At 34.7% G+C, this 13,876-nt stretch overlaps 1 pseudogene; it reads left to right on the top strand.

The window, feature by feature from the left end:
* Positions 1 to 2,011: 2,011 nt before the first annotated feature.
* LOC119511884 lies at positions 2,012 to 2,598 on the top strand (annotated as a pseudogene).
* The last annotated feature ends 11,278 nt before the right edge of the window (positions 2,599 to 13,876 follow it).

Genomic DNA, 13,876 nt, shown 5'->3' with positions numbered 1-13,876 from the left:
AGTTAAGAAGCAAGTTGAAGTGGCCTAGGACAAGGGACTACCTGCATTAACTCACTCAAAAGAGCACCCAGCAGGGTGAGATCTGTTCCAAGGGGAGTGGGATGGGTGTTGACTCAAAAGTACTGTGGACTATAAACAGAATTCCTGGGGACTAGTGAGCACAGGCCCAGGAAAAAAAAGCAGGCTCCCCATCTCCAGCTCCACCCTGCACTTCCCATTTGCCTTGGGCTAAGTCTATATATAACTCGATAGAAGGTCTGAGATTTGAAGGAGACCAACAGCCAAAAGCAAAGCCAATTTGCAAAGAGTGAAAGTTGTTTATTGCCTTGGACAGTTTGTTTTGATTAGCTCCTGGCAGGCAAAAAAAAATCTCTCATATTGCTAGCTGGATACCAACTTAAGGGACAGTCCAGGGAATAAATCCCAGAGTTAAAACTTCAAAATATTAAAATGTACTAGGGGCAGCAAAAGATTACAAGACAGACAAACAGGAAATGATAACCCATCCAAAGAAACAACATAAAAATCCAGAAACCATCAACAAAGAGGACCAGACTTTGGACTTACCAACAAAGACTTTAAAATACTCAAGGAGATAATGGAAAACACAGAGAAAGAACTAAAGGATAAGAGGAAAACAAAGAATGAATAATATGGAAATCTACAGAGAGATTCTGGCATTGAATATAACTGAAATGAAAAATTCCCTAAACAGTTTCAACTGCAGATTAGAGATGGCAGAAGAATCATTGAACTTGAAGACTAGACAACTAAAGTGACTCGGACTGAGGAACAGAAGATAAAAGAATAAAAAAGAATGAACAGAGCCTGTGAGACCTGTGGGGCACCATCAATGGTACCAATATACACATTATGGGAGTCCCAGAAGAAGAAAAAGAAAGGGGCAGAAGAAATATTCAAAGAAACAATGGCAGAAAACTTACCAAATTTAACAAAAGACATGAACATTCATATTCAAGAATAAAAAAAAAAAAAAAAACCAAACAGAATAAACCATGCCCAGACACAAAATAAATTGTCCAATGCCAAGGACAATGAGAGAGTTCTGAAAGCTGCAACTGGAAAGCAATGTATGTACAAGGGAATCCCAATAAAATTACTTGATGATTTTGCAACAGAAACCACTGAGGTAAGAAGACAGTGGTATGAAATATTTAAAGTGCTGAAAAGAAAACAATTGTCAATCAAGAATTTTATATCTGGCAAGACTTTCAAAAAAGAGGTATAGATTAAGACATTCCCAGATAAACAAAAGCTGGGAGAATTTGTCACCACTAGACCTACCCTACAAGCAATGCTAAAGGAAGTTCTTCAGACTGAAAGGATAGGACATTAGACAGTGGATCAAAGCAGTAAAAAGAAATAAAGACCTCCAGTAAAGATAACCATAAAGGTAATTTTATAAATGCCCCCAGTACTAGTGTATTGTATTGTTTGTCATGTAATTCCATTTCATGCTTCATACAGGTGCTAAAATGCAAATACATGAAAGTATGATAAATTAATGATACTGGACATTAAATATACAAAGATATACTTTGTAACAAGTACAAAAAAAGGTGGACAGAGGGCTATAGGAACAGTGTATGTGTATATTACCAAAGATAACTCAGTGTCAAATCACATATGACTGTTACAGATTTAGGATGTTAAATTTTAACCTCACGGTAACCACAAAGAAAATACATGAAAAATATATTCAGAAAGAAATGACAGTGGGTCGCGTCGGGCACCACGACCGCAGCCAGAGGCCTCAGGGACCACCGCCGCCGCCGCCAGCGGAGTCTTTTCGCTCTGCAGCTTGCGGAGGCGTGCCGGAGCTCGCAACTGCCCCGGGCTGTCTCAGTCACCGTTGCCGCCCCAGGCTACCTCAGCTCTCCTCTGTGCTGCCGGTTCCCTCTGCCCGGCGCCCAGCCCCCGGCCCGGCGGAAATCATGAATCGCAGATAAAAACCAGCAAGAAATGCCATCATACCTTACTGATGAACCACCGGAAGGTTCAATGAAAGATCACCCAAAGCAGCAACCAGGCATGCTGTCTCGTGTGACTGGGGCTATCTTCAGTGTTACAAAGGGAGCTGTTGGTGCCACCATTGGTGGTGTGGCTTGGATTGATGGAAAGAGTCTGGAGGTGACCAAAACAGCTGTTACAACTGTGCCTTCCCTGGGAATAGGGCTGGTGAAAGGGGGAGTGTCTGCTGTGGATGGAGGTGTTAACAGCTGTTGGGTCTGCTGTTGTAAACAAAGTGCCCTTAACAGAAAAGAAGGACAAATCTGACTAAAATATGGAGATACACTTGATCTCCACAGCATTATGATGCCACTGGCATTGAATTGTTAAATTATGGACTACAACCAAGTCACCTATTTTGGATGTTTATCTTCTAATCTGCTGTGTTGAAAGTATTGATGACGGGCTTTCCTCTAAACAGAAGAGACCAATCCTAGCACAGTATATGAAGGTTTCTCATACTTAAATTCCAGCTTCTTATCTGGTAAAATGTTACACTTATTCAGTTGAAACTGAAGATATGGTATGTTTGAATAATTACTATAAGTCTATTTCAGTTTGACTAAAAATGTGAACATTGAATTTAGTGGATGATCTTTATAGTTCCATATGTATGACGTGCCAAGTAACTCATATGCCCTTAAGAAGGCAACTTTGAACTACACAAATTGTACCTTTGATGTGCCTGATAGTTTCAGATGTCTTAGTTTTTTATAACCATAGTTGATTAGGCCAAGAGGCTTTTTTTCTTTTTTTTTTTTTAATTTAAGCTGGTAAAAGTAGCAGGAGCTAGAAAGGTTTAAAAGAAAAGATAAATGGTTTTATGACACCAAGTGTTAATCTTTTGTTAGATATACATCCTATTCATGTAATCATTGATGCCTTATAAAAGAAAACATCTTTTTTAATACCCTAAATATGTGCAATTCTTAGCATTATCTATGGATTCTTTTAAAGATTGTCTGAAATAAATTTTCCCTCTTTAGATAAGAATCTCAGGTGTAGTTGGGGTAAAGGCATTTCCTGCTGTCAGCAGGTAGGATAGCACTTATTAACTGCTGTAGTTATAATCAAATTGTACTCTTCAGTCAAATTGTACTCTTCAACCTGGTTTCATGCTCCTTACAGTGCCTAAGGAACATTTCTTTGTTCATCAGTTATGTTGGAAGAGTTTCATATTGAGGAGGAACAAATATTTAATAAATAATTTTAAGTTCTTAAAAATTACTGAACACAAGATAAAAAAAAAAACAGATCCTTCACACGTATTTTATCTCAAGAATGGTTTAAATTATTTGCTTTAGCCTTTTTTAAAAACATGATAAAAGCAACCACAAAATAATGTGAGGATTGTTTTAAATTTAATTAAATGGGCTCAAAAGGTTTATAAGGGCTTTTAAAATGTGAGTTATCTTACAGTTCTTAAAAGCAGCTGTAGACTTTGTACCATCTTTTCAAGTCAATTTCAGACAGGGAATTGAAGTTTCTCATTATGGATGATAATGTGCATATCTTAACATGTATCTCATCATGTCCCATTCATTCTCAGTACGGCTTAGCTGGAATTCATTTTTTTGCTTTTTTTCATAAATATTTAACAACTGGCATATTTCTATTTGGTATTCCTCTTCACTAAGGGTTAAAAATCAAGCCTGAAAAACCTCAGGAGTTTTCATCTGGAAATTTGCCTTCATTACAGAGGTGGGTTTTTCGGTAGGGGAGGGAGTGAGAAGGGGTGATATCATGCAGTAAATAAGTCAAAACAGTATCCCTGAGAACTTGAAACAGATCCCTCCTACACCTGAAGCTTAAATGTTTGTTTGTAAACCACTAAAGGATTTACATTAATAATTTAGATTAACAAATAGATAATATAACTTAATTGTGAAAAGCCTTCATAAATATGAACAAGGATTTTAAAGAAATCTGCAAAGGTTTTGAATCTTCCTACTGTGTTCAAAACTAAAAAGTCATTAAGGAGTTTGTCCATTTCATCAGGCATTAAATGATCATTTGTTTCATATAGTATGATTTAAGGTATTCGTTCTTAAATCTGGTCAAATGCCACCATTAGCAAAAAGGATTAAAAAAAAAAAAAAACCCAAATAATAGATGAACACTAAATAGTGGTATGGAGAACTTGTTTCCTGCTATTGGAAGAGATTATTGCTTCACTGCTAGTTTATATTTCTAATTTATCTTCTACAGTCATAGGCTCTGCTGTGCTCGGTACCTGAATTTTCTAAGTGTAGACTTTAGTTACTGTTTGCTTACATATATTATTTTCAACTTGGCTTATCTTTAAAATTGCCTGAGTAAAAATGGTTGTCATTAATTTCTGCTGCAGAAAAAGCCACCTATTATTTTATCTTATCAAGTTTGTTTTGAATTCTAAACTATACCTTTGTCAGGAGGGGCTTTTGCAAGGATTGCAGAGTACTGTACAAATGTATGGTAGCTATAAAAGTTTCTATTGAAATGAACTTGCCATTTGTATGTACAGCTGCACACACGAGTCTTTCCTGGTTTATATACGTAGACTAGCAATGTGACCTGTTAAACAGGACTAATTCATTTTAAGAAACTAAGGTTGTTTATATACCTGGAGGCATTTGTTATTCAGCTTATTTTGAGTAGGTATTTGGCACAGTGAGGATACACTTGTGTGGATCCACCTGAATGACTGATCTAATAATGTTGACATTATGAATCCTATACTTAGTGGAAATGTCAGATGAAAATAACTGATGATTGAATAAACTTTTTGTATTAAGGGAATGGCAAAAGAACCCATGAATCTGTTATAAAGCACTGTGATCTGCAAAAGATGAAATGTTTCTTAAGATCTAAAGAAATAAAGGAAATTTTAAAACAGGGTAAAAAAAAAAAAAAGAAAGAAAGAAATGAGAAGGGTCTCCAAATGGTACAATACAAAATCCAAATAAATAAAAGAATGGCATTAATGGAAGAATTAAGGGGTCAAGAAAGGTATAAAACTAACAAAATAGCAAATGGCAGAAGAAAGTCCTGCATTATCAGTAGTTATTTAAATGTAAATGGATTAAACTTCCCATTTTAAATTCCCAAAAGGCCAAGATTGGCAAAATGGATAAAAAAGCATGACCCAACTATATGCTATTTACAAGAGACAAAAATTCAAAGACAAAAGTACATTGAAGGGGAAGGATGGAAAATACATACCATGCAGATAGTAATCAAAAGACAGCCTGGGTAGCTATACTAATAACAGATAAAATAGACTTTAAGTAAAAAACTGTTAGGAGGATTGAGGACTGACAATTTGATATGCTGAGCCTTCAATCTTGAGGCTTGCCCCTATGAAGCTTCTTGCTACAAGAGAGAGGATAAGCCTACTTGAGGTTGTGCCTAAGAGTCTCTCCCCCAGAGTGCCTCTTTGTTGCTCAGATGTGGCCCTGTCTCTCTAGCTAAGCCAACTCGGCAGGTGAATTCACTTCCCCTCCTCCTATGTGGGACCTGACTCCCAGGGGTGTAAATTTCCCTGGCAACGTGGAATATGACTCATGGGGATGAGCTTGGACCCAGCATCATGGGATTGAGAAAATCTTCTTGACAAAAAAGGAAAAGCAAAATGAAACAAAGTTTAAGTGGCTGACAGATTTCAAATGGAGTCGAGAGGTCACACTGGTGGGCATTTTTAAGCACTATATAGATATCCCTTTTTTAGGTTTTAGTGTATTGGAATAGCTAGAAGGAAATACCTGAAACTATCAACTGCAAACCCAGTAGCCGTGATTCTTGAAGATGATTGTATAACTATGTAGCTTACATGGGGTGACTGTGTGATTGTGAAAACCTCGTGGCTCACACTCCCTTTATTCCAGTGCATGGATGGATAAGAAGAAAAAAGGGGACAAATACTAAATGAAAAGTAGGGTGGGATGGGAAGATGATTTGGGTGTTCTTTTTTACTTTTTTTTTTATTCTTTCTGGTATAAGGAAAATGTTGAAAAATTGGGTGATGAATGCACAATTATATGATGGTACTGTGAACAGTTGATTGTACACCATGGATGACTGTATGGTATGTGAATATATCTCAGTAAAACTGAATTTAAAAAAAAAACTGTTAGGAGGAACTAAGAGCATCACTATATATTAATAAAAAGTGTCAATTCAATAAGAAGACATAGTTATAAATATATAATTATAACAGCAGAGCCCCAAAAATATATAAAGGAAATATGACAGATTTGAAGGGAGACAAGACAGTTCTAAATTAATAGTAGATTACAACACACTATTTTCAATAATGGATAGAACATTTAGACAGAAGATCAATAAGGAAATAGAAGACTTGAATGATACTCTCAACCAGCTATACCTAACAGATTTATATAAAACACTTTACCCAAAAGCAGCAGAATATATATTCTTCCATAGTGCACATGGATGGATCATTCTCCAGGATAGACCATATGTTAGGTCACAAAAAAAGTCTCAATAAATTCAAAAGCATTGAATAATATATATATCTTCTCTGACCACAATGTAATGAAGATAAAAATCAGTAAGATTTTCACAAATATGTGAAAATTTTAAAATGTACTCTTAAGCAATCTATGGGTCAAAGAACAAATCACAATGGAAATTTGGAAATATCTTGAGGGAAATGAAAATGATAACACAACATACCAAAACTTATGGGATGCACCAAAGGCAGAGCTTAGAGGCAAATTTATAGCTCTAAATGCTTACTTTAAAAAGGAAAAAAATCTGAAATCAGAGACCTTACCACAAAACTAGAGGATCTACAAGAAAAAAAGAACAAATCCAATGTGAGCAAAAGGAAGGAAATAACAAGATTAGACTAGAGAAAAATGAGATAGAAAATAAGAAAAACAATAAACTCAGCAAAACCAAAAGTCGGCTCTTTGAAAAGAACAATAAAATCAACCAAACTAGCTAGATTGACAAAGAAAAAGAGAGAATACAAATAAATACAATCAGAAAAGAAAAGGGGGACATTACTATCAACCCCACAGAAATAAAAAGGATTGTAAGAAGACACTATGAACAACTGTACTCCAACAGCTTGGATAACCTAGATGAAATGGCCAAATTCCTAGTAAACACAAACTACCTACGCTGACTCAAGAAGAAATAGAAGACCTCAACAAACCAATAACTAGTAAAGAGAGTGAATCAGTAAGCAGAAACCTCCCAAGAAGGAAAAGTCCAGGACCAGATGGCTTCACAAGGGAATTTTACCAAACATTCCAAGAATCAACACCAATCCTGCATAATGTCTTCCAAAAAATTGGACAGTAGGGAATACTCCCTAACTCATCCTAGAAGGCCAACATCACTCTCATACCAAAGCTAGATAAAGATACCACAAGAAAAAGTAAACTAAAGACCACTATCCTTATGAATATAAATGCAAAAATCCTGAACAAAACACTAGCAAACCAAACCCAACAGCACATTAAAACATTTATACGTCATAATCAAGTGGTATGCATCCCAGGTATACAAGGGTGGTTCAACATAAGAAAGTCAATAAATGTAATACACTACAGTTCAATACATAACACACAGATGTAATACAAAACATAATAAAGGGGAAAAAAACACATGATTATCTCAAAGGCATTGACAAAATCTAGCACCCCTTTTTTAATACTAAATTTTATTGTATTTAGAAGGTTAATGTGTTTATATATTGTTTATTTAAGAAAGAACATATATTCAAATCACACTTCAAATTAAATACAATAATTATAAAAATAGTGCTAATATGAACATCTGAGAATCCTGTAAGTTTTTCTGTTCCTCTTTTTATTTAAGAATTCTCCTCCACTATGGCAGTTAACCCCTCTTTTTATTGTAAACTTATGGTCTAGCACATGTTTTGGCAAATTGCTAAACTGTGCCTAATTTTGAACACAATTAAAAATATGGGATGCCCTTCTGAGATGCAGTGCCCCTTCTAGTATAGGACAATATTGTCACAATTTATTACAGTCACTAGAGCAATGTGATAATTTTTTGCTCTAATAATTGTTTTTGAACTTTATCAAAAAATTAAAAAAACAAGCAATAAAAAACAACAGTTCAAAGCAAACCCAAAACAAAGGAATAAGGAAAAAAATAACCTAAAATAACTACAGTGCTTCCAACATGTTCTTACCCTACCACAAGAAAAATAAACAAACTAACCAAACAAAGGAATAAGAAAAACAAATAATGTAAAATAACTACAATTGCTTCCACAATGTTCCTACATAACCCCCCAAAATTAACAAACCTTAGTCATTCCTGAGCATTCCCATAATAAGATTAACCCTCCAATACGTATCTTTCTTATTAAATTACTCACTTCCCCTTCACTATTTACTATCACTATCACTCATCCCTACATTCTACAATATAAACATTTATTTAGATTTTCAGAGTTGACATTAGTGGTAATATACAATATCTCTCTGTTTGTGCCTGGCTTATTTCACTCCGCATTATGTCTTCAAGGTTCATCCATGTTGTCATGTTTCAAAATTTCCTTTTCATCCATATAGCGATTACCAGGAGTTTTCATCTGGAAATTTGCCTTCATTACAGAGGTGGGTTTTTCGGTAGGGGAGGGAGTGAGAAGGGGTGATATCATGCAGTAAATAAGTCAAAACAGTATCCCTGAGAACTTGAAACAGATCCCTCCTACACCTGAAGCTTAAATGTTTGTTTGTAAACCACTAAAGGATTTACATTAATAATTTAGATTAACAAATAGATAATATAACTTAATTGTGAAAAGCCTTCATAAATATGAACAAGGATTTTAAAGAAATCTGCAAAGGTTTTGAATCTTCCTACTGTGTTCAAAACTAAAAAGTCATTAAGGAGTTTGTCCATTTCATCAGGCATTAAATGATCATTTGTTTCATATAGTATGATTTAAGGTATTCGTTCTTAAATCTGGTCAAATGCCACCATTAGCAAAAAGGATTAAAAAAAAAAAAAAACCCAAATAATAGATGAACACTAAATAGTGGTATGGAGAACTTGTTTCCTGCTATTTGGAAGAGATTATTGCTTCACTGCTAGTTTATATTTCTAATTTATCTTCTACAGTCATAGGCTCTGCTGTGCTCTGTACCTGAATTTCTAAGTGTAGACTTTAGTTTACTGTTTGCTTACATATTTATTTTCAACTTTGCTTATCTTTAAAATTGCCTGAGTAAAAATGGTTGTCATTAATTTCTGCTGCAGAAAAGCCACCTATTATATTTTATCTTATCAAGTTTGTTTTGAATTCTAAACTATACCTTTGTTCAGGAGGGGCTTTTGCAAGGATTGCAGAGTACTGTACAAATGTATGGTTAGCTATAAAAGTTTCTATTGAAATGAACTTGCCATTTGGTATGTACAGCTGCACACACGAGTCTTTCCTGGTTTATATACGTAGACTAGCAATGTGACCTGTTAAACAGGACTAATTCATTTTAAGAAACTAAGGTTGTTTTATATACCTGGAGGCATTTGTTATTCAGCTTATTTTGAGTAGGTATTTGGCACAGTGAGGATACACTTGTGTGATCCACCTGAATGACTGATCTAATAATGTTGACATTATGAATCCTATACTTAGTGAAATGTCAGATGAAAATAACTGATGATTGAATAAACTTTTTGTATTAAGGGAATGGCAAAAGAACCCATGAATCTGTTATAAAGCACTGTGATCTGCAAAAGATGAAATGTTTCTTTAAGATCTAAAGAAATAAAGGAAATTTTAAAACAGGGTAAAAAAAAAAAAAGAAAGAAAGAAATGAGAAGGGTCTCCAAATGGTACAATACAAAATCCAAATAAATAAAAGAATGGCATTAATGGAAGAATTAAGGGGTCAAGAAAGGTATAAAACTAACAAAATAGCAAAATGGCAGAAGAAAGTCCTGCATTATCAGTAGTTATTTAAATGTAAATGGATTAAACTTCCCATTTTAAATTCCCAAAAGGCCAAGATTGGCAAAATGGATAAAAAAGCATGACCCAACTATATGCTATTTACAAGAGACAAAAATTCAAAGACAAAAGTACATTGAAGGGGAAGGATGGAAAAATACATACCATGCAGATAGTAATCAAAAGACAGCCTGGGTAGCTATACTAATAACAGATAAAATAGACTTTAAGTAAAAAACTGTTAGGAGGATTGAGGACTGACAATTTGATATGCTGAGCCTTCAATCTTGAGGCTTGCCCCTATGAAGCTTCTTGCTACAAGAGAGAGGATAAGCCTACTTGAGGTTGTGCCTAAGAGTCTCCCCCAGAGTGCCTCTTTGTTGCTCAGATGTGGCCCTGTCTCTCTAGCTAAGCCAACTCGGCAGGTGAATTCACTTCCCTCCTCCTATGTGGGACCTGACTCCCAGGGGTGTAAATTTCCCTGGCAACGTGGAATATGACTCATGGGGATGAGCTTGGACCCAGCATCATGGGATTGAGAAAATCTTCTTGACAAAAAAGGAAAAGCAAAATGAAACAAAGTTTAAGTGGCTGACAGATTTCAAATGGAGTCGAGAGGTCACACTGGTGGGCATTTTTAAGCACTATATAGATATCCCTTTTTTAGGTTTTAGTGTATTGGAATAGCTAGAAGGAAATACCTGAAACTATCAAACTGCAACCCAGTAGCCGTGATTCTTGAAGATGATTGTATAACTATGTAGCTTACATGGGGTGACTGTGTGATTGTGAAAACCTCGTGGCTCACACTCCCTTTATTCCAGTGCATGGATGGATAAGAAGAAAAAAGGGGACAAATACTAAATGAAAAGTAGGGTGGGATGGGAAGATGATTTGGGTGTTCTTTTTTACTTTTTTTTTTTATTCTTTCTGGTATAAGGAAAATGTTGAAAAATTGGGTGATGAATGCACAATTATATGATGGTACTGTGAACAGTTGATTGTACACCATGGATGACTGTATGGTATGTGAATATATCTCAGTAAAACTGAATTTAAAAAAAAACTGTTAGGAGGAACTAAGAGCATCACTATATATTAATAAAAGTGTCAATTCAATAAGAAGACATAGTTATAAATATATAATTATAACAGCAGAGCCCCAAAATATATAAAGGAAATATTGACAGATTTGAAGGGAGACAAAGACAGTTCTAAATTAATAGTAGATTACAACACACTATTTTCAATAATGGATAGAACATTTAGACAGAAGATCAATAAGGAAATAGAAGACTTGAATGATACTCTCAACCAGCTATACCTAACAGATTTATATAAAACACTTTACCCAAAAGCAGCAGAATATATATTCTTCCATAGTGCACATGGATGGATCATTCTCCAGGATAGACCATATGTTAGGTCACAAAAAAAGTCTCAATAAATTCAAAAGCATTGAAATAATATAATATCTTCTCTGACCACAATGTAATGAAGATAAAAATCAGTAAGATTTTTCACAAATATGTGAAAATTTTAAAATGTACTCTTAAGCAATCTATGGGTCAAAGAACAAATCACAATGGAAATTTGGAAATATCTTGAGGGAAATGAAAATGATAACACAACATACCAAAACTTATGGGATGCACCAAAGGCAGAGCTTAGAGGCAAATTTATAGCTCTAAATGCTTACTTTAAAAAGGAAAAAATCTGAAATCAGAGACCTTACCACAAAACTAGAGGATCTACAAGAAAAAAAGAACAAATCCAATGTGAGCAAAAGGAAGGAAATAACAAGATTAGACTAGAGAAAAATGAGATAGAAAATAAGAAAAACAATAAACTCAGCAAAACCAAAAGTCGGCTCTTTGAAAAGAACAATAAAATCAACCAAACTAGCTAGATTGACAAAGAAAAAGAGAGAATACAAATAAATACAATCAGAAAAGAAAAGGGGGACATTACTATCAACCCCACAGAAATAAAAAGGATTGTAAGAAGACACTATGACAACTGTACTCCAACAGCTTGGATAACCTAGATGAAATGGCCAAATTCCTAGTAAACACAAACTACCTACGCTGACTCAAGAAGAAATAGAAGACCTCAACAAACCAATAACTAGTAAAGAGAGTGAATCAGTAAGCAGAAACCTCCCAAGAAGGAAAAGTCCAGGACCAGATGGCTTCACAAGGGAATTTTACCAAACATTCCAAGAATCAACACCAATCCTGCATAATGTCTTCCAAAAAATTGGACAGTAGGGAATACTCCCTAACTCATCCTAGAAGGCCAACATCACTCTCATACCAAAGCTAGATAAAGATACCACAAGAAAAGTAAACTAAAGACCACTATCCTTTATGAATATAAATGCAAAAATCCTGAACAAAACACTAGCAAACCAAACCCAACAGCACATTAAAACATTTATACGTCATAATCAAGTGGTATGCATCCCAGGTATACAAGGGTGGTTCAACATAAGAAAGTCAATAAATGTAATACACTACAGTTCAATACATAACACACAGATGTAATACAAAACATAATAAAGGGGAAAAAAACACATGATTATCTCAAAGGCATTTGACAAAATCTAGCACCCCTTTTTTTAATACTAAATTTTATATGTATTTAGAAGGTTAATGTGTTTATATATTGTTTATTTTAAGAAAGAACATATATTCAAATCACACTTCAAATTAAATACATAATTATAAAAATAGTGCTAATATGAACATCTGAGAATCCTGTAAGTTTTCTGTTTCCTCTTTTTATTTAAGAATTTCTCCTCCACTATGCAGTTAACCCCTCTTTTTATTGTAAACTTATGGTCATAGCACATGTTTTGGCAAATTGCTAAACTGTGCCTAATTTTGAACACAATTAAAAATATGGGATGCCCTTCTGAGATGCAGTGCCCCTTCTAGTATAGGACAATATTGTCACAATTTATTACAGTCACTAGAGCAATGTGATAATTTTTTGCTCTAATAATTGTTTTTGAACTTTATCAAAAAATTAAAAAAACAAGCAATAAAAAACAACAGTTCAAAGCAAACCAAAACAAAGGAATAAGGAAAAAAAATAACCTAAAATAACTACAGTGCTTCCAACATGTTCTTACCCTACCACAAGAAAATAAACAAACTAACCAAACAAAGGAATAAGAAAAACAAATAATGTAAAATAACTACATTGCTTCCAACATGTTCCTACATAACCCCCCAAAATTAACAAACCTTAGTCATTCCTGAGCATTCCCATAATAAGATTACCCTCCATAACGTATCTGTTCTTATTAAATTATCACTTCCCCTTCACTATTTACTATCACTACATCCCCTACATTCTACAATATAAAACATTTATTTTAGATTTTTCAGAGTTGACATTAGTGGTAATATACAATATCTCTCTGTTTGTGCCTGGCTTATTTCACTCCGCATTATGTCTTCAAGGTTCATCCATGTTGTCATGTTTCAAAACCTTGTTCCTTCTTACTGCCGCGTAGTATTCCATTGTGTGTATATACCACATTTTGTTTATCCACTCATCTGTTGAAGGACATTTGGGTTGCTTCCATCTCTTGGCAATTGTGAAAAATGTTGCTATGAACATCAGTGTGCAAATATCTGTTCGTGTCACTGCTTTCAGATCTTCCAGCTATATTCCAAGAAGTGAAATTGCTGGATCAAAGGCTAACTCGATATCTAGTTTTCTAAGGAACTCCCAGACTGTCTTCCAGAGTGACTGTACCATTATACAGTCCCACCAACAATGCATAAAGGTTCCAATTTCTCCACATCCTCCCCAGCATTTGTAGTTTCCTGTTTGTTTAATGGCAGCCATTCTAATTGGAGTAAGACAATATGATATCTCATTATGGTCTTA

Source organism: Choloepus didactylus, chromosome 16 (genome assembly GCF_015220235.1).
Source record: "Choloepus didactylus isolate mChoDid1 chromosome 16, mChoDid1.pri, whole genome shotgun sequence".
NCBI lineage: Eukaryota > Metazoa > Chordata > Mammalia > Pilosa > Megalonychidae > Choloepus > Choloepus didactylus.
Note: the sequence above shows the minus strand (reverse complement) of the source record. Positions and strands in the feature narration are given on the sequence as shown.